This window comes from Hordeum vulgare, chromosome 6H (genome assembly GCF_904849725.1).
Source record: "Hordeum vulgare subsp. vulgare chromosome 6H, MorexV3_pseudomolecules_assembly, whole genome shotgun sequence".
In the NCBI taxonomy this organism is placed as follows: domain Eukaryota; kingdom Viridiplantae; phylum Streptophyta; class Magnoliopsida; order Poales; family Poaceae; genus Hordeum; species Hordeum vulgare.
The window spans coordinates 424869194-424891139 of NC_058523.1; positions in this window are offsets into that span (position 1 = coordinate 424869194).

A 21946-nucleotide genomic window follows, 5' to 3' on the forward strand; every position below is an offset into this window, starting at 1 on the left:
GCTTCCGCCATTGCCATGTTCTTGAAGCTCGCTACATATAGATGCTATCTGCTTCGAATCGACTAACATGAGCGTCGGTAGAATAATTTAATGCCCCGAATACTTTCACTCATCCGCTGTACTTGTGAATCTTTGAAAGCAACATCTTCACAAAGCAATGGGCATCATCTCATAATAAACTGTCGCGACCAGTCATTTTCTCTAGGTTTCTGCGGTTGTCCGGTAGATCCATTCCTTTTTTACTGTTTGCAAAAAGTTGTTTATAGTCTTCATCTTCTGGTACTTCAAACAAAATACCTTCACCGTCCCCAGAATGCAAACCTTGGGGATAGCCACCCCTCCATAAGTCGCCATAGTGATCCAACCCGACCCTTGGATCTGGCGAGTCAAAAAACCCCTTTTTTTTAACCAAAGCACCCGGCGGGTTAAATGAACTGATTTTATCCCATGCAATAGGCGTCCAAGACATGTAATATCATCCTTTACTTATTTGTAGCATGGGTGCCGTCTTTAAGAGTGACTGGCTTCCTACCAAGGTTGATGACTCCATTTTAGCCGATTATGTGAAAACGGGCAGCTTGGATCCCCAGGACGTTATTGGCTGGCGCACCGGGTTCGGAGAAGACCTCCCTAACCCCAAAGAGGGGGAGATAGTCATTTTTGTTGAACACCTGGAGCGAGGTTTTAAGCCGCCCGGGTCAAAGTTTCTTAGAGACGCCTTATCTTTTATGAACGTCCGCCTCCAGGATCTCGGACCCACTTCTATAAGTAATTTGTGCCAATTCCAAGTTCTCTGTGAGGCTTATCTGCAGATCGAGCCTTCTGTCCCCTTATTCTGGCATTTTTTCCATCTCAATCGCCAAACGGAATTCCACAACGGCCCCAGCTTGGAACTTGGTGGTGTTAACGTCCAGCGCCGCAGGGATAGCCCATTCCCCTCACTTATCATGCCTAGCCATCCCAAAGGCTTGGGCGAATCTTGGTTTTACTGTCAAGAGACATCTCCTGCTGACGAGAACAAGCTTTTGGGCTACAGGCCAACTCGCCTTCCAACCAATTTCAACCTCCCAGACAAGCTCACGGAGGAGGAAGAATCGGAGTTTATCCCAATATTGTCCGAATTAAGATCCTTGACGAACAACGGGCTTACCGGGGTTGACCTAATCCGCTGTTGGGTCGAATGGCGCATCCTTCCTCTGAGCCGCCGGGATGGGCTGATGTGTGAATTTGATGGTACCCTGGATCATCCTCAATGCTACTTCCATACGTCTTTAACGGAGAAGGACATTGTTATCATTATCAAAAAGCTGACTGGCGAGCCTGCGGGAAAATGTGGCCAAATCGGCCTCAAGCCTTTCTGCAAAATTAACCCGGCACCCATGGTAAACAAACCTAAACCGCCCTTGGTTTTTATGCTTTATGCTTCATTTGTGTTTGTAGTTTTGTAACATATGCCATTTCAGAAAAGAGATAAGTTCTGGTCCAGGAAGCCCAAAAAACAATCCATGAAAAGTGCTAAGCCGCCCTCAAAGAAAACCAAGGGTAAGGGCAAATCTGCCGCAGCTGAGCCATCCGAAGTTGACGAATCTCAAGTCGGCGATGCACTTTCAGAGGTAAAAATTCGTCCTCCTTTCACTCGCCATTCGTTGCTATTAACCTTTGTATTTATATCTCTCCCTCTCCTTGTAATAGAATGAAGATAACGAAAGCCAAGAAGACTCTGTTGAGGTAATTTCTGTTTCCTCCGATTCATCTCCTTCTCCACCTAAGCCGGCCCGGTGAATATGTGGGAAAGTTCCCTTCTCACATCCAAATGCTTATTTGGACCCAAATTTCCTACTGAAGAAAGCACAGCACGCCTCAAACCGGAAAACACGAAGTCACTCTGGCGATCTGGTATCTGGCTTACCAGCAACAAACAAAAGAAAGCCAAGCGAGGTACTTTTATGAGTAACCTTTATTCATGCTTCTTTGGATCACATTTGTAACCCGCCTGTATTATCGATGTATAACTCTTGCAGAATTCTCCTCCCACTTCTGGCGACTCAGTGATGTCAACACTTCCACCAATGGTTCGAGTTCCGGCGTAAGTCTTTTGATAACCTTGCCTCGACTTTTAAGAATAACGATCTTTTCAATTCCTTAACGTGCTTATTCCCTTTTGTCAGGGCACAAGCCAAGAAAAGAAAAACCAGTGGATCAACTCCTGATGCAACTTCAGAACCCCCGAAGAAATCAACTCCTACTCAAGACAATCCGGATCAGGCTGAGCCTGCGATTCAAGTGGATCTTCCTGAGTCGCCGAAGGAAACAATGGATGCCTTTAAATCGCCGAACCCATTGATGACAACAGAAGACCCAGATGCTGTAGTTATTACTGGCTCTGGCTTTTCTAAGCCGGCGGCGACAGTTTTATCCAAACATGTAGCATCCTCCTCTCAGGCCATTCCCGAGTCTGGGCTCTCCAAGGCGAAACTTTCCGACTATGCAAATTTGGAGTTTAAGGAACTCTGTTCTGGCTTTGCAAGTCGCCTCGAGGCGAGCTATGAGATGGAGAAAAACCTACTGAAGATGTTAAACAACAAACATGAGGTAAATTTTGTTATACTTATATTATTCCCATTAACCCCCAAGGGCCGGGTCATCAGTGAAAAGATGAGTCGGGTCTTCGAAAATTTAGGAAAAGCTTCGCGACCAGTAACCCCCAAGGGCCGGGTCATCAATAAAAAGATGAGCCGGGTCTTGATTTTTGTATAATTTCACCTGAAAAATTATACATTAGCCCCCAAGTGTCAGGGATATTGCTTTGCAGTAATTCTGAGACTTGCCCTTATTTCAAACTTTCAATAGGAACACCTTGCTAAGACTGAATTGGCGTTGGGCGACTTAAGGAAAAACTTAGCTGGGCAACAAGACACCCGAGCTAAGTCGAAGGAAAAATGCCAATTGGCCTTGACCGAACTGGTAAAACTCAAGGCCGAGTTGAAAGAAGCTCAGGCTGAACAAAATGCCGCCTTGAAGAGGGCAGAGAAGGCTGAAGCTAGGCTGGCCACCGTACAACAAGAATTGTCCGGCTTAAAGCGTCATATCTCCAACATGACGCAAGCCGTCTTTGGTAAGCTTTACTTAAACCTTTGACCTCCTCCTTTCTTTTTGTTTTACTTATGATAAGTCGCTAATCATCATGATTCAGGTCCAAGAGCCGCCAACCTTCAAGAAGACTGTGTGTTGATGCTGAAGGCGATTTACACGCTAACAGAGCAATTATACACAGGCAGTGTCTTGATAGTTAAAGCTGTGATGGGTGCCAAAGAACCTATCACTTCCATCAAGAAGGTGCTTGGCTGCTTGTCCACACTTCCCCCTCAGATTGGCGAATTAACTCGGTCAGCCGCCCGGAGAAGTATTATGACTGCCTTGAGTCGCTGTTTGGCATATGCTCCAGAAATCAACGTAGAAGAAGTAGCCGCAGGCTTTCCTCAGCTCAAGGACGATGGGTCCGAATTTGTTGAAGAGGACTATCAGCGAGTCGTCAAGAACTCTCGGCTGGCCGCGACTCAACTTGCCGCAAGCCTTGACTTAACAAAATACCAGGCGGCTTATGATAGCAGAAACAAGAAGGTCAGCCCGCCAACCTTCGTGACGACCAGCCTAACTCCTCGGCGACCCAAGAATCCTTTCGACTTGGAGGCGGACCTGGCATCCATTCTGACTGATGAAGATGATTTTGCTGCTTTGGCCAAGTGCAATTGGGTACTGGGCGACATGCAAATCGAAGTCGGCCAGAGCTCTCATCAGGATGATCCCGAGGCGCCAGCAAAGTAAATTTTATTGAGTTTGGCCTCAGAGCCATGTAACAGGTCCCTTTTCCATAAGTCAGTACTGTTTTTGATGATACCTCCTGCAAGAACCTGTATATCGCCCTTAAGGCGACTTGAAATATTTGACCCGCCTCTTTATAATTGTCTTTTATAGCGCTTAATTCGCCATGGATGAAACAATTCTTATCACCCTCCTGTCTTAAGCTTTGAGAATAGCATTTGTGAAAACAAACAAACTATAGATATTTTCAGCAAGCACCAAAAAAGCTTAAAATCTTCTGGGCTATGCCACAACGAAAAATATCAATAGTAATTTCGTCGGCTCATAAGGTCGCGACAGGGGGAGGCGAGTCAGAAAGTTCGTGCACCCACCCTAAATGCAGGTTTCGTCGGCTCATAAGGTCGCGACAGGGGGAGGCGAGTCAGAAAGCTCGTGCACCCACCCTAAATGCAGGTTTCGTCGGCTCATAAGGTCGCGACAGGGGGACGCGAGTCAGAAAGCTCGTGCACCCACCCTAAATGCAGGTTTCGTCGGCTCATAAGGTCGCGACAGGGGGAGGCGAGTCAGAAAGCTCGTGCACCCACCCTAAATGCAGGTTTCGTCGGCTCATAAGGTCGCGACAGGGGGAGGCGAGTCAGAAATCTCATGCACCCACCCTAAATGCAGGTTTCGTCGGCTCATAAGGTCGCGACAGGGGGAGGCGAGTCAGAAAGCTCGTGCACCCACCCTAAATGCAGGTTTCGTCGGCTCATAAGGTCGCGACAGGGGGAGGCGAGTCAGAAAACTCGTGCACCCACCCTAAATGCAGGTTTCGTCGGCTCATAAGGTCGCGACAGGGGGAGGCGAGTCAGAAAGCTCGTGCACCCACCCTAAATGCAGGTTTCGTCGGCTCATAAGGTCGCGACAGGGGGAGGCGAGTCAGAAAGCTCGTGCACCCACCCTAAATGCAGGTTTCGTCGGCTCATAAGGTCGCGACAGGGGGAGGCGAGTCAGAAAGCTCGTGCACCCACCCTAAATGCAGGTTTCGTCGGCTCATAAGGTCGCGACAGGGGGAGGCGAGTCAGAAATCTCATGCACCCACCCTAAATGCAGGTTTCGTCGGCTCATAAGGTCGCGACAGGGGGAGGCGAGTCAGAAAGCTCGTGCACCCACCCTAAATGCAGGTTTCGTCGGCTCATAAGGTCGCGACAGGGGGAGGCGAGTCAGAAAACTCGTGCACCCACCCTAAATGCAGGTTTCGTCGGCTCATAAGGTCGCGACAGGGGGAGGCGAGTCAGAAAGCTCGTGCACCCACCCTAAATGCAGGTTTCGTCGGCTCATAAGGTCGCGACAGGGGGAGGCGAGTCAGAAAGCTCGTGCACCCACCCTAAATGCAGATTCTGTCGGCTCATACGGTCGCAACAGGATGACACAATTTGTTCTTCAATGAAGAAGCCCCTAAGTCGGGGAGTATTTTATTACTTTATAATGAAACTGGAAAACTTACAAAGTGTCAAGCTTAAGAGCTTAAGTGTAGTAAGGCCGCAAATGGGCAATATTCCAGGGGCGAGTTGACTCAGCCTCCGTGGTCAATCGATTAGGCCGAAGATCCACCAAATAATAAGAACCATTGCGGAGGTTCTTGCTGACGACGAACGGCCCTTCCCAAGGGGGTGATAACTTCTGCATGCCCGCTCGATCTTGTATTAGACGAAGCACTAAGTCGCCTTCCTGAAAGGTCCGACTCTTAACCCGGCGACTATGATAACGCCGCAGATCTTGCTGGTAGATAGCCGAACGGGCCGCAGCCAGGTCACGCGCCTCCTCCAAGGCATCCAAAGAATCTTGACGCGCCAGCTCATTATCTTGCTCCACATATGCGGCGACTCTAAGAGAGTCGTGCCTTATGTCCGTAGGAAGAACAGCCTCTGCTCCATAGACCAAAAAGAAAGGGGTGAATCCCGTGGACCGGTTCGGGGTGGTCCGAATACTCCACAGTACCGAAGGTAACTCTTCAACCCAACACCCTCGAGTCCTTTCCACGGGAACCATGAGTCGGGGCTTGATCCCTCGCAAGACCTCCTGATTTGCCCGTTCTGCTTGCCCGTTAGATTGCGGGTGAGCGACCGCAGAAATATCAAGTCGGATATGTTCTCGACGACAAAAATCCTACATCGCCCCTTGGGATAAGTTAGTACCGTTATCAGTAATAATACTGTGCGGATATCCAAACCGGAAAATCAGTTTCTTCAAAAATTTGACCGCCGTCTCCGCATCGCAAGTTCCAACAGGTTCTGCCTCAACCCACTTGGTGAATTTATCAACCGCCACCAATAGGTGGGTCTTCTTGTTGGAGGACATTTTAAAGGGACCAACCATGTCCAGCCCCGAGACTGCGAAAGGCCAAGTAATGGGAATCATTCTAAATTCTTGAGCCGGCACATGAGCCTGCCTCCCATAACGTTGGCACCCTTCGCACTGACGAACTATGTCTTCTGCATCTGCGTGAGCCGTCAACCAAAATAAACCATGACGAAAAGCCTTTGATACCAATGAACGTGACCCGACGTGATGTCCACAGTCCTCGGAATGAATGTCATTTAGGATCGCGCATCCTTCTTCGGGGGAGACGCATCGCTGAAAAACCCCAGAAGCGCTCTGTTTATACAACTCACCATTAATGATGACCATGGATTTGCTGCGCCGAACGATCTGGCGAGCCAAAACTTCGTCGGTGGGTAACTCGGCGCGAGTGAGATAAGCCAGATAAGGGAGAACCCAATCCGGAATGACATGGAGAGCTGCCACGAGCTGAGACTCGGGATCGGGTATCGCCAATTCCTCCTCTGAGGGTAAGACCACGGATGGTTTATGCAAGATATCCAAAAAAACATTAGGGGGAACCGGTTTTCTCTGTGATCCGAGTCGCGAGAGGGCGTCAGCTGCCTCGTTGAGTCGCCGGTCAATATGGTCCACCTGATAGCCATGAAAGTAACCCGCTACATCAGACACAGCTCGTCTGTAAGCCGCCATCATGGGATCCCGAGAGTCCTAGGTGCCCGAAACTTGTTGCGCCACCAAATCAGAATCGCCAAAACACCTGACTCGTGTTAGGTTCATCTCTTTCGCGAGTCGCAAGCCATGAAGCAAAGCTTCATATTCCGCCGCATTATTAGTGCAGGGAAACATGAGTCGGAGAACGTAACAGAACTTATCCCCTTGAGGGGATACTAACACCACACCAGCCCCCGAGCCTTCCAGCTGCCTAGATCCATCAAAGTAAATAGTCCAGTAGGTAAGATTAGGCCGGTCTTCCGGAACCTGTAGCTCGGTCCAGTCGTTAACGAAATCAACCAGTGCCTGGGATTTGATAGCTGTGCAGGGAGTATACTGTATGTGATGAGACCCAAGCTCTATCGCCCATTTGGCGATTCGCCCTGTTGCCTCCTGATTCTGGATAATGTCACCAAGGGGAGCAGAACTTACCACTGTGATCGGGTGCTCCTGGAAGTAATGCTTAAGTTTTCGACTCGCCATAAACACCCCATAGACCAGTTTTTGCCAATGCGAGTATCTCTGTTTGGAAAGGGTTAACACCTCACTGATAAAATATACTGGGCGTTGTACTGGGTATTCCTTCCCTTCTTCCTTTCTTTCAATGACCACAGCCACACTTACTGCCTTGGAATTCGCCGCGATATACAGAAGCATAGGCTCCTTTTCAGTCGGGGCTGCCAGGACCGGCGGGTTAACCAATTGGCGTTTTAGGGCCTCAAGCGCCTGGTCTGCCTCATTTGTCCACACGAATCGATCAGACTTTCTTAATAATTGATAAAGAGGAATCGCCTTTTCCCCTAGGCGACTCACAAAATGACTTAAAGCCGCAATGCGACCTGCCAGTCGTTGAACTTGATTAACATTCGCCGGCTTTCCAAGAGAGGTAACTGCTTTAATCTTGTCCGGGTTAGCCTCGATACCGCGCTCCGATACCAAGAAACCCAGCAATTTTCCTGCAGGTACACCAAAAACGCACTTGGTAGGATTTAACTTCATCTCATATACCCGTAAATTATCAAATGTCGCCTTAAGGTCTTCCAATAGTGTCTCCCCCTGGCGGGTCTTGATCACAATATCATCGACATAGGCATGGACGTTGCGACCAATTTGGTTACGAAGACAATTCTAGATACAGTGTTGATAAGTCGCCCCCGCGCTTTTTAGTCCGAAAGGCATGGACACATAGCAAAAGGCCCCGGAGGGGGTTATGAAGGCCGTCTTCTCTTGATCTTCCACGGCCATCTTGATCTGGTGATATCCTGAATAGGCGTCCAGAAAACACAATCGTTCGCGTCCCGCCACCGAGTCAATGATTTGATCGATGCGGGGAAGAGCGAAAGGATCTTTGGGACAAGCCCTGTTGAGGTCTGTATAGTCAATGCACATACGGAAAGTGCCATTCTTCTTGAGTACCAACACCGGGTTAGCCAGCCATTTGGGGTGAAAAACTTCCACGATGAACCCGGCGGCTAAAAGGCGGGCGACTTCTTCTCCAATCGCCTTGCGTCGCTCGTCGTTGAATCTGCGAAGGTACTGCTGGATAGGTTTGCATTTTGGGTCAACGTTAAGATGGTGCTCAGCGAATTCTCTCGGTACACCAGGCATGTCAGAAGGTTTCCATGCAAAGATGTCCCGATTCTCACGGATGAATTCGATGAGCGCGCTTTCCTATTTGGGGTCCAAACCCGTCCCAATGGTGAACTGTTTGGATGAATCGCCAGGCACGAAATCGATTTTCTTGGTGTCATCCGTCGGTTTGAACTTGAGGGGCGACTCAGAATCTGTAGTCGGCTTCTTGAGTGGTGACATGTCAGCCGGGTCGACATTGGCCCGATGGTGCTTGAGCTCTTCCACCGCGTAGGCCACTTCCGCATAAGCCGCGTCCCCTTCTTCACATTCCTTTGCGATCCTTCTATATCCATCAACTGTGATGGATCCTTTAGGACTAGGCATTTTGAGCTTGAGGTAGACATAGCACGGGCGGGCCATGAAGCGGGCGTAAGCCGGTCGCCCGAACAGCGCATGGTATGGGCTTTTCAACTTGACCACCTCGAAGATTAGAGACTCCGACCTGTAATTCTGCGCAGTTCCAAACGCTACTGAGAGCCTGACCCGGCCTATGGGATAAGACGACTTGCCCGGGACAATTCCGTGGAAAACCGTGGTCGAAGGCATCAAGTCTTTCTCCAATAGATTCATCCTCTGGAAGGTGTCGAAGTATAGGATATTGATGCTGCTGCCACCATCCATTAATACCTTTGATAGGGTGTAACCCCCCACTTGGGGAGCCACGACTAACGCGAGGTCGCCCGGGTTATCTATTCTTGGCGGGTGATCCTCCCTGCTCCATGTTATGGTCTGCTCGGACCAGTGGAGATATCTGGGAATCGCTGGCTCAACTACACTGCACGCCCGGTGACTTAGTGGTGAAAACGTGGTACTACCCATTACTTAGCTGTTTAGGATTGCTGCGGAAGCCCCCATTGTCATCTTGGTCCTGTGGAGCCCCCTGTGGGGGCGGCTGCTGGAAAACTCCTGGCGGGTTGTACCGCCGCTGGTGGTGCACCGGGTATTGGCCACCGCGTGGTTGTGGGCCTCCCTGAGCCCCCTGTTCGGGAAAGCCGCCGAAGGGGTTCTGCCTTTGGTTGGACGCGGCGAGTTGGTCCTGGCGCCGGTTTGGATCTTTGTTTTGGCTCCTCTTGATTGCCTCCGCCCAAAATTCTCGCATCACGAAACAGTTTTCCCAAGAATGACTCGCCGGGCCGTCAGCCGTGGCGTGGTGCGGGCAAGGGCCCTTGAGTAACTCTTCATAGTTACGCGGCCTTTTCCCACTGAAGCCTCGGTTCTTCTTTTTGCCATCATTAGCATTGGTGTTGGCGACGAAGTCCGAGGGCTCGTCCTGCGGTCTACGCTTGCCATTGGTCCCCTGATTGTGACGGTTGCGCCCCTGGAAACGGGCATGATTTTTGGACGACTCGGCCTTTTTGGGCGAGTTACCCTTGCCATCCTCGCCGGGATCCTTAGTATCATCGGCCTCGGCATACCTAGTGAGGGTGTCCATTAGCTCGCCCATGTCTTGGACCATCCGTTTGAGTCGCCCCAACTTCTGTACTAAGGGCTCGTAATGACAATTGTGCTCGAGGGTGAGCACAGCTTGAGCCGCCGTAATACCATCTGACGAATGAATAATTTCTGCCACCCGCCGCGACCAATGGTGGGCCGATTCGTCCGGGCGCTGAACACAGTGTTGTAGATCGACAATCGTCATTGGACGTTTGCAGGTTCCCCGGAAGTTTTTGATGAAACGCTCTTTTAACTCGGCCCAGGACTGGATGGAATTGGGAGTCAAATTTTTCAACCAGGTGCGTGCCGACCCCTCGAGCATCATCGTGAAGTATCGGGCGCAAACCGCCTCGTTTACGTCGAGCATGTCCATGGCAATCTCGTAACCCTCGATCCATGACGTTGGTTCGAGGTCTGGTGTATAATTACGCACTTTCCTTGGTCCTTTGAAGTCTTTGGGCATCTTTTCGTTCCGAAGGGCCGGGGATAAGCATGGTACCCCAACTCGCCCTCCGCTCCCTACGAGGGGGCCGGGGCGTCTTGGATATTCGGGAGATCTCGGCCCGGCGGGTTCCGCTCGGGCGGGTTGTCCTACGGGAAGTGCCGCGGCCCGCTGTTTACGGCAGGCTGGTCCTCCGGCCTGCTCCTGGTATAGCTTGCCTGAGGGGTGGAGTGCAACCTCTCGAGGCTATGCGAGAACTGGGCGTTTTGAACCACCGCTGTTTTCAACATCTCGATGGCGTTCCTTGCTTCAATCTCAGCTGGGGTGTTGCCGTGAATCGGAAGGGACTCCAGGTGGCGAGTTGCGGCAAGCACGTTATCCACCGGGTTGGAGAAGTGTCCTTGAGGGGTCCGGAAACGAGGAATTTGACCCTCAATCGGCTGAACCGGCGGGTTTGGTGGGCGGCCCGGTCCTCCTGCCGGGGCGGCTCCCATCCCGGGGGGTTCGGGGAGTGTCGAACAGACGAGTCGGATTGAGGTCATGGGGCAGGAGACCCTGGTGCCTTGGCTGATGGATGGCGTCGGACGCGCGTTGTTGTCTCTCAAGCCGCCAGTTGTGAGTGTTTAAGCGCATCCTTTCGGGCGCAATTTGGGCTTGTCGAGTCTCGATCCTGGCGGATTCCATCTCAGCATCCTGGTGAGCCTTCGCCACCACTTCTCTGAGCTTTGCTAATTCTGTGTTTACCTCCTCTTGGTTCTCTGGCGTGAGGCGGTCGCCATTAGTCTCGTGATTTCCGCCGCTAAATCCACCAGGACCGCGGCTGGACTCCTGGACGTCTCGCCGGTCCCACCGCCTCCAGTAGGGTTTTGTGTGGGCTGAGTCGCCCCCGCCATGTAGATGGTGATCTGGCGGCGGGTTCGGTCAAGGACCTCCGGATCCATGGCTAGTGACAAGCCTCCGAGCCCATCCCCATGAAGAGACCGGATGGAATCTGAGTCGCCCATGGATGACTCGTCATCAGAGTTGACCAGGGTAACTTCCTGAGTCGCCAAGTGTTCTGGCTCCTCCGATCCCTGCGTGAATCCCACAAAGACCGGGCGAGTTAGCTCTGGTGTTATGACTGGGCGAACGTACCTGGCCGGCTCGACGATGTCGGTGGAGATGTCCTGCTCAGGGACGGGTGATCCGATCATGCCGATGAAGATGTTGATCTTGCCGAAGGGAACCCTGTAGCCAGATTCAATTGAATTCGCTTCAGGGCCCCATCACTGGTTTTTGATGTAGTTGATCCCACGGTGGCTCTGAGTCATGAGCACCGTCGCGTAGCTCCCAAACCCTGGTAGGGCTCCCTTTGAAAACTCAACTCCACCGTGCGCAGGCCCCACGGTGGGCGCCAATTGTCGTGGTTTTTTCACGGCAGATGTCCTCGTGAAAGGACTTGTTACTGGAGCCATCGCACCTTAGTGGCGACTCAAAGGGGTTAAGCGGGAGAGACGCGGTGATTTACCCAGGTTCGGCCCCTCGAGAAGAGGTAACAGCCTACGTCCTGCTTTTGTGTGTATTAATGTGGACTCGATTACAAGGAAGGCGTAACTCGCCGAAACCTAGCACTCGATGATTTCTCCCCTCCCCTCTGTCCCCCGGGACTCGCCTTCATATACAGGTCGATCCCCTAGGGTTTACAAGGATTCTTTTCTCTTTACAACTCGTGACCCTTGTGGTTTCTAAGTCGCCATCTTCCGAAGCTTGGAGACCTTCCAAGAGCCACAACCGTCATACGACCTTGATTCGGCCACAACGAGGTCCACCTAAATGTTTGGGTGAATCGCCCAATGGATGACCTGGCCCAACTAGGGCGGGTCATCCACAGGTAATATCAGTAACAGTATACTAAATCTCCAATGCTGCTACATAACCAATCGCGAAGATCTTCCCCTAACTCTTCGGTTAGTCCTCTGGTCATGAGTGTACTGACATGACTCTTGCGAATCAACGCAACAGCTACTACATTAGCCTTTCCGGGATGATAATGCAACCTCATATCATAATCCTTGATGAGCTCCAACCAACTTCACTGTTTGAGATTCAACTCCTTCTGTATGAAAATATATTTCAAACTCTTGTGATCCGTGTACACCTCATAGTGGTTTCCAATGAGAAAATGTCTCCATGTCTTTAACGCATGCACTATGGCTGCTAACTCCAAATCGTGGGTAGCATTGTTCAACTCATGGGGTTTAAGCTGTCGTGAGGCATACGAAACAACTCTTCCCTCCTGCATCAACACTGCTCCAAGTCCTCGACGAGAAGCGTCGCAATACACTTGATACTCCTTGCGTTGATCTGGGAGAATCAACACTAGGGATGTAACCAAGAGTTTCTTCAACTCCTGAAAACTGGCTTCACATTCCTGAGTCCATTTGAAATTGGTGTCTTTCTTCAACAACTCCGTCATGGGCTTTGCAATCTTAGAAAAATTCTCAATGAACCTCCGGTAGTATCCCGCGAGTCCAAGAAAAACTTCGGATCTCTCCAACTGACGTGGGTGATTCCCAATTAGTCACTGTGACAACTTTGGTGGGGTCTACTGCTATTCCTTCTCCGGATATAACATGTCCGAGGAAACCAACTTCCTTCAACCAAAACTCACACTTGCTGAACTTGGCATATAACTGATGTTCTCTGAGCTTCTCAAGTACCAAACGCAAATGATCCTTATGCTCCTCTTCATTCTTCTAGTAGACCAGAATATCATCAATGAACACCACGACGAACTTATCCAAAAACTCCATAAACACTTTGTTCATCATGTTCATGAAATAGGCAGGTGCGTTAGTCAGACCAAATGACATAACGGTATACTCATATATCCGATACCTTTTGGTAAAAGCTGTCTTAGGTATATCCTGCTCTCGAATCTTCAACTCGTGGTATCCTGATTGCAGATCGATCTTGGAAAATACTTTAGCTCCTTGCAACTAGTCAAACAAATCATTGATCATCGGTAGTGGATACTTGTTCTCGATTGTCACTTCATTCAATCCTCGATAATCAACAACCATTCTCAACGATCCATTCTTATTCTCCACTAGAAGCACTGGTGATCCGCAAGGTGACAAACTTGGGCGAATATAGCCTTTATCTAGTAACTCCTTAATCTGCTTCTTAATTTCTTCCAAATCCTTTGCAGGCATCCGATACAGTCTCTTAGATATTGGCCCTGTGCCTAGCAAAAGCTCAATCAAAAACTCAATGTCTCTATCCCGTGGCATGCCTGGCAACTCCTCTGGGAATACATTAGGGAAATCCTTCACCACTGGTACTTCCTCCTATACAACTCCTGATAAGGAATTTACTTGAGTTCTCTTCGGCACATGCCGAGATACATACTTAATCCTTCTTCCTTCTGGGGTGGTGGGCAACATGGACTTACTGGCGCAATCAATATTTCCTCCATACTTTGATAACCAATCCATGCCTAATATTACATTCAGTCCTTGTGACTCCAGTACTATTAGGTCTGAGGGGCACACGTAGTTACCAATCCTTAATGGTAACCCATCACACCATAGGCTAGCCATATACTCTGCTCCTGGATAGGTTACTAACATGGGTGACCTAAGGGCTTGGGTTGGCAGGTTGTACTTATCCACAAATCCCCTTGATATGTATGAATGTGATGCACCCGTATCGAAAAGAACGATTGTAGTAAATGACTTAACCAAAAACTTACCTATTACTTCATCAGGTTGCGCTTCAACCTCATCCACGCTAACGTGGTTCACTTGTCCCCTGTTGAAAGGGTTGGGCTTGTTCCCAGAGCTTCCATTGCCATTTCCATTCTTTGCTTCAGGACACTCCGTGACGTAATGTCCATTCTTCCCGCACTTGAAACAAGTAATGTGACTTAGGTCCTTCTTGGCGGGCGTTGCTGGGTTGGAACGGTTCTGTCCGTTGCTTCCCCCATTCCCATTCACATTCTTGGGGCCACTATGATTATGCGAAATCCCTCCATTGGAATGATGGCCTCCATGGTTATGGTGAATGTGTCCTCCCGAGTTTGGGGTAAAACGGGGCCTCTGCTGAGCTCTTGAGTTGTACTTCCCTTGTCCATACTTCCTCTTGTGGTTCTCAATCTGATGTTGCTTCCCTTCAATCATGAGAGCTCTATCTACCAACTCTTGGTAGTTGTTGAAGGTTGCCACCATCAACTGCATGCTCAGCTCATCATTCAGTCCTTCCAGGAACTTCTCCTGCTTAGCAGCATCTGTAGCGACGTCATGAGGGGCATAACGTGCTAACTTACTAAAATCCTCCACATACTGGCCCACTATGCGTCCTCCTTGGCGCAAGTTGCGAAACTCGTGCTTCTTCATGGCCATAGCTCCTGCTGAAACATGGGAGGTGCGAAAAGCCTACTGAAACTGATCCCATGTGACAGTGTCGATGGGGTAAGTGACTCTGAAATTCTCCCACCATGATGTTGTGGGTCCATGATACGTCCATTTTGCATCATGCTTTCATGTTGATATTTATTCCTTTATGGGCTGTTATATTACTTTGTGGTACCATATTTATGCCTTTTCTCTCTTATTTTGCAATGTTTATTTGAAGAGGGAGAATTCAGGCAGCTGGAATTCTGGACTGGAAAAGGATAAATCTTAGTCCACTATTCTGCACATATCCAGATGCCCTCAAAAGTTACATGGATTTTTTTGGGATTATATAAAAAATACTGGGCGAAACAAGTACCGGAGGGGGGCTGCCAGGGCGCCACAAGCCGTGCCACCGCCACCCCCCTGGTGGCGGAGTGGGGGCTTGTGGGCTCCCTGACGGCCCACTAGCCCCCCTATTTTGCTATATGAAGGCTTTTTCTCCAGAAAAAATCATTCGGGAGCTTTTTCGTGGTTTCGCCGCCGCCACGAGGCGGAACTTGAGCAGATCCAATCTAGAGCTCCGGCAGGACGATCCTGTCGGGGAAACTTCCCTCCCGGAGGGAGAAATCGTCGCCATCGTCATCACCAACACTCCTCTCGTCGGAAGGGAGGCATCTTCATCAACATCTTCATCAGCACCATCTCCTCTCCAATCCCTAGTTCATCTCTTGTAACCAATCTTCGTCTCGCAACTCCGATTGGTACTTGTAAGGTTGCTAGTAGTGTTGATTACTCTTTGTAGTTGATGCTAGTTGGATTACTTGGTGGAAGAGTTTATGTTCAGATCATTGATGCTATTCATTACACCTCTGATCATGATTATGATTATGCTTTGTGAGTAGTTACTTTTGTTCCTGAGGACATGGGATAAGTCATGCTGATAATAGTCATGTGAATCTGATATTCGTTCGGTATTTTGATAGGATGTATGTTGTCTTTTCCTCTAGTGGTGTTATGTGAACGTCGACTACATAACACTTCACCATATTTGGGCCTAGAGGAAGGCATCGGGAAGTAGTAAGTAGATGATTGGTTGCTGGAGTGACAGAAGCTTAAACCCCAGTCTATGTGTTGCTTCGCGAGGGGCTGATTTGGATCCACTATTTAATGCTATGGTTAGACTTTGTCTTAATTCTTCTTTTGTAGTTGCGGATGCTTGCGAGAGAGGTTAATCATAAGTGGGATGCTTGTCCAAGTAAGGGAAGTACCCAAGCGTCGGTCCACCCACATATCAAACTATCAAAGTAACGAACGCGAATCATATGAACATGATGCAACTAGCATGACAGAAATTCCTGTGTGTCCTCGAGAGCGTTTTTCCTCCTATAAGACGTTGTTCAGGCTTGTCCCTTGCTACAAAAGGGATTGGGCCACTTGCTGCACCGTTGCTACTACTTGTTACTTGTTACTTTTTGCTTGCTATGTTTCACCTAGCTACACAATCACTTGTTACCACTACTTTCAGTGCTTGCAGTTATTACCTTGCTGAAATCCGTTTATCAGAGCCTTCTGCTCCTCGTTGGGTTTGACACTCTCACTTATCAAAAGGACTATGATTGATCCCCTATACTTGTGGGTCATCAAGACTCTTTTCTGGCACCGTTGTCGGGGAGTGAAGTGCCTTTGGTAAGTAGAAATTGGTAAGGAAACATTTATATACTGTACTAAAATTTATTGTCACTTGTCACTAAGGAAACTGTACCTTTGAGGAGTTTGTTCGGGGTATCTTCACCACGAACGGAAGCACGAGGAGTTGTTCCTCAACGTGAGGTACCTACTGAAAATATCTTATATGAAATCCCTTCGGGTATGCTTGAGAAACTGCTGGCTAATCCTTTCACATGAGATGGATCTTCACATCTAGACTTGCATCTGATCTATGTAGATGAAGTTTGTGGTTTATTTAAGCTTGCAGGTTTGCCCGGGGATGAGGTAAAGAAGAAATTATTTCCTTTATCTTTGAAGGATAAGGCGTTGACATGGTATAGGCTATGTGATGATACTGGATCATGGGACTACAATCGGTTGAAATTGGAATTTCATCAAAAGTTCTATCCTATGCATTTAGTACATCGTGATCGGAACTTTATTTATAACTTTTGGCCTCGTGACAGGGAAAGCATAGCTCAAGCTTGGGGGAGGCTTAAATCAATGCTATATTCATGCCCCAATCATGAGCTCTCGAGAGAAATCATCACTCAAAACTTTTATGCTCGACTTTCTCATGAAGATCATACCATGCTTGACACTTCTTGTACCGGTTCTTTCATGAAGAAGGATATTGATCACAAGTGGAATTTATTGGAAAGAATCAAACGCAACTCTGAAGATTGGGAGCTGGAGGAAGGTAAGGAGTCAGGTAAGAATTTCCAGTTTGATTGCGTTAAATCTTTTGTTGAGACAAACACTTCTAGAGACTTTAGCGCTAAGTATGGACTTGACTCTGAGATAGTAGCTTCTCTATGTGAATCTTTTGCTGCTCATGTTGATCTTCCCAAAGAGAAGTGGTTTAAATATCATCCTCGTGTAGAAAGCAACATAGCCAAAACCAATCTAGTTGAGGAGAAAGTCATTGCTTTTAGTGATCCTGTTGTTCCTTGTGCTTACACGGAGAAACCACCATACCCTACTAGGATAAAGGGTTATTCTAAAGCTCCAACTGTGCTACATAGGGATTACATTAGACCACTTGCACCCCCTGAGGAGATTACAGTTTAACCTAGTGTTGCTATTATCAAAGATCTCTTAGCCGAAGACATAGATGGGCATGTTATCAAATTCTGTGAGGACTCCGCTAGAATTGCTAAACCTCACGCGAAAGACAAATACTGACCTGTAGTTGGCCTGCCCGTTGTTTCTGTCAAGATAGGAGATCACTGTTACCATGGTTTATGTGATATGGGAGCTAGTGTTAGTGCAATACCCCGTTCCTTATATGATGAAATCAAAGATGAGATTGCACCTGCTGAGTTAGAACCCATTGATGTCACTATTACGCTAGCTAATAGAGACACTATCTTCCCTCTGGAAAATTGTGAGAGACGTAGAAGTCCTGTGTGGTAATACGAAGTATCCTACTGATTTCCTCGTCCTTGGTACTGCACAAGATAGCTTTTGTCCCATCATATTTGGTAGACCCTTTCTCAACACTGTCAATGCTCACATTGATTGCATTAAGCAGACCGTCACTGTTAGTTTCGAGGGTGTGTCTCATGAATTTAACTTCTCCAAGTTTGGAAGACAACCCCATGAAAGAGAGTCGTCTGGTAGGGATGAAATCATTGCTCTTGCCTCTATTGCCGTACCTCCTACGGATCCTTTAGAGTAATATCTGCTTGAGCATGAAAATTATATGCATATGGAGGAGAGAGATGAGATAGATAAAATTGTCTTAGAACAATATCCTATTCTCAAGAATAATCTGCCTGTTGAACTGCTTGGGGATCCTCCCCCACCAAAGGGTGATCCTGTGTTCGAGCTTAAACAGTTGCCTGATACTCTTGAGTATGCCTATCTTGATGAGAAGGAGATATATCCTGTCATTATTAGTGCTCTCCTCTCAGAGCACGAAGAGAAGGAGTTACTAAAAACTCTGAGGAAGCACCATGCTGCTATTGGATATACTCTTGATGATCTTAAGGGTATTAGTCCCACTCTATGTCAGCACAAGACTAAAACTGATCCTGACTTCAAACCAGTTGATGATCATCAAAGGAGATTGAATCCTAAGATGAAAGAGGTCGTTAGAAAAGAAATATTAAAGCTTATTGAAGAAGGAATCATTTATCCTGTTGCTCATAGTGATTGGGTAAGTCCAGTACATTGCGTACCTATGAAGGGAGGTATCACCGTCGTTCCTAATGATAAGGATGAACTAATCCCACAAAGGATTATTACCGGCTATAGGATGGTGATAGACTTCCGGAACTGAAGAAGGCAACCAGGAAAGATCATTATCCTTTGTCATTTACCGACCAAATGCTAGAAAGGCTATCAAAACACACACACTTTTGCTTTCTAGACGGTTATTCAGGTTTCTCGCAAATACCTATTGCACAATATGATCAGGAGAAAACCACTTTCACCTGCCCCTTTGGTACCTTTGCCTATAGACGTATGCCTTTTGGCTTATGCAATGCGCCTGCCACCTTTCAAAGATGTATGATGGCTATAATCTCTGACTTTTGTGAAAAGATTGTCGAGGTTTACATGGATGACTTCTCCGTTTACGGGTCTTGCTTTGACGATTGCCTCAGCAACCTTGATCGAGTCTTATAGAGATGCGAAGATACCAACCTCGCTTTGAATTGGGAGAAGTGCCACTTTATGGTTAATGAAAGTATCATTTTAGGACACAAAATTTCTGAAAGAGGCATTGAAGTTGATAAGGCTACGGTTGATGCAATTGAGAAAATGCCTTGCCCCACAGATATCAGAGGTATACGAAGTTTCCTAGGTCATGTTGGTTTCTATAGAAGGTTCATTAAACACTTCTCTAAGATTTCTAGGCCTCTTACCAACCTCTTGCAGAAGGTCGTTCCTTTTGTTTTTGATGAGGATTGTGAGGAAGCCTTTGAAATACTTAAGAAGGCTTTGATAACTGCACCCATTGGTCAACCACCTGACTGGAACTTGCCCTTTGAAATCATGTGTGACGCTAGTGATTATGCTGTTGGTGCTGTTCTAGGACAAAGAGTTGACAAGAGAAGTTTAATGTTATTCACTACGCTAGTAAAACTCTAGACAGTTCCCAAAGAAACTATGCCACTATGGAGAAGGAATTTTTAGCAGTCGTGTTTGCATGTGAAAAGTTCATATCCTATATAGTTGACTCCAAAGTCACTATTCACTCTGATCATGCTCCTATTAAGTACCTCATGGAGAAGAAGGACTCTAAGCCTAGGCTGATCAGATGGGTCCTCTTGCTACAGGAATTTGATTTGCACGTCGTTGAACGAAAGGGTGCTGATAACCCTGTAGCAGATAACTTGTCTAGGCTAGAGAATGTCCTTGATGACCAAATACCTATTGATGACAGCTTTCCTGATGAGCAATTAAATGTCATCCGCACTTCATATACTGCACCGTGGTATGCCGATTATGCAAATTATATCGTTAAAGAAGAAATTCTTCTTTGATTTGAGATACTACTTTTGGGATGATCCTCACCTTTATAAGGAAGGAGTAGATGGTGTTATTAGACGTTGTGTGCCTGAACATGAACAGGGACAGATCTTGCAGAAGTGTCATTCCGAAGCCTACGGAGGACACCATGCTGGAGATAGAACTGCTCATAAGGTATTGCAATCAGGTTTCTATTGGCCCACTCTCTTCAAGGATGCATGTAAGTTTGTCTTGTCTTGTGACGAATGCCAAAGAATAGGGAATATCAGTAAGCGTCAGGAAATGCCTATGAACTATACACTTGTCATTGAACCATTTGATGTCTGGGGCTTTGATTATATGGGACCCTTCCTGAGTTCCAATGGGTACACTCACATCTTAGTTGATGTGGATTATGTTACGAAGTGGGTAGAGGCTATCCCCACTAAAAATGATGATCACCACACCTCTATTAAGATGCTTAAAGAAGTCATATTCCCAAGATTTGGAGTCCCTAGATACTTGATGACTGATGGCGGTTCACACTTCATTCATGGTGTTTTCCGCAAGATGCTAGCTAAGTATGATGTCAACCATAGAGTTGCATCTCCTTATCATCCTCAGTCTAGTGGACAAGTGGAATTGAGTAATAGGGAGATCAAATTGATCCTACAAAAGACCGTTAATAGATCTCGAAAGAATTGGTCTAGCAAACTTGACGATGCACTATGGGCTTATAGGACTGCTTATAAGAATCCCATGGGCATGTCACCGTATAAAATGGTTTACGGTAAAGCCTTTCATTTACCTCTTGAGCTCGAACACAAAGCTTATTGGGCAATCAAAGAGCTCAACTTTGATTTCAAACTTGCCGGTGAGAAGAGGTTGTTTGATATCAGCTCGTTAGATGAATGGAGGGCCCAGGCATATTAGAATGCCAAGTTGTCCAAGGAGAAGGTTAAGAGATGGCACGACAAACGAATACAGAAACGGGAGTTCAATGTAGGTGATTATGTCCTGCTATACAATTCTCGTTTGAGATTCTTTGCATGCAAGCTTCTCTCTAAATGGGAAAGTCCTTATGTTATCGAGGAAGTATATCGTTCCGGTGCCATCAAAATCAATAACACAGAAGGAAATTTTCCTAGATTGGTAAATGGTTAAAGAATCAAGCATTACATCTCTAGTACTCCCATAAATGTTGAGACCAATATCATCAATGTCATAACTCCAGAGGAGTACATTGTTGGGGAACGTCGCCTGGGAAACAAAAAATTTCCTACGCGCACGAAGACCTATCATGGTGATGTCCATCTACGAGAGGGGATGAGTGATCTACGTACCCTTGTAGATCGTACAGCAGAAGCGTTAGTGAACGCGGTTGATGTAGTGGAACGTCCTCACGTCCCTCGATCCGCCCCGCGAACAATCCCGCGATCAGTCCCACGATCTAGTACCGAACGGACGGCACCTCCGCGTTCAGCACACGTACAGCTCGACGATGATCTTGGCCTTCTTGATCCAGCAAGAGAGACGGAGAGGTAGAAGAGTTCTCCGGCAGCGTGACGGCGCTCCGGAGGTTGGTGATGACCTTGTCTCAGCAGGGCTCCGCCCGAGCTCCGCAGAAATGCGATCTAGAGGAAAAACCGTGGAGGTATGTGGTCGGGCTGCCGTGGAAAAGTCGTCTCAAATCAGCCCTAAAACCTCCGTATATATAGGTGGGAGGGAGGGGAGGAGTCAGCCTCAAAACCTAAAGGTTTGGCCGAAATTGGAGGTGGAGGAGTCCTACTCCAATCCTACTTGGAGTAGGATTCCACCTTCCCACTTGGAAACTCTTTCCACCTTGTGTTTTTTCCTTCTCAAACCTTATGGGCCTTAGTGGGAACTTATTCCAGCCCACTAGGGGCTGGTTTATCTCTTCCCATAGCCCATGAGACCCCTTGGGGCGTGACACCCCTCCCGATGGTCCCCGGCACCCCTCCCGGCACTCCCGGTACACTACCGATGAGCCCGAAACTTTTCCGGTAATGCACGAAAAACCTTC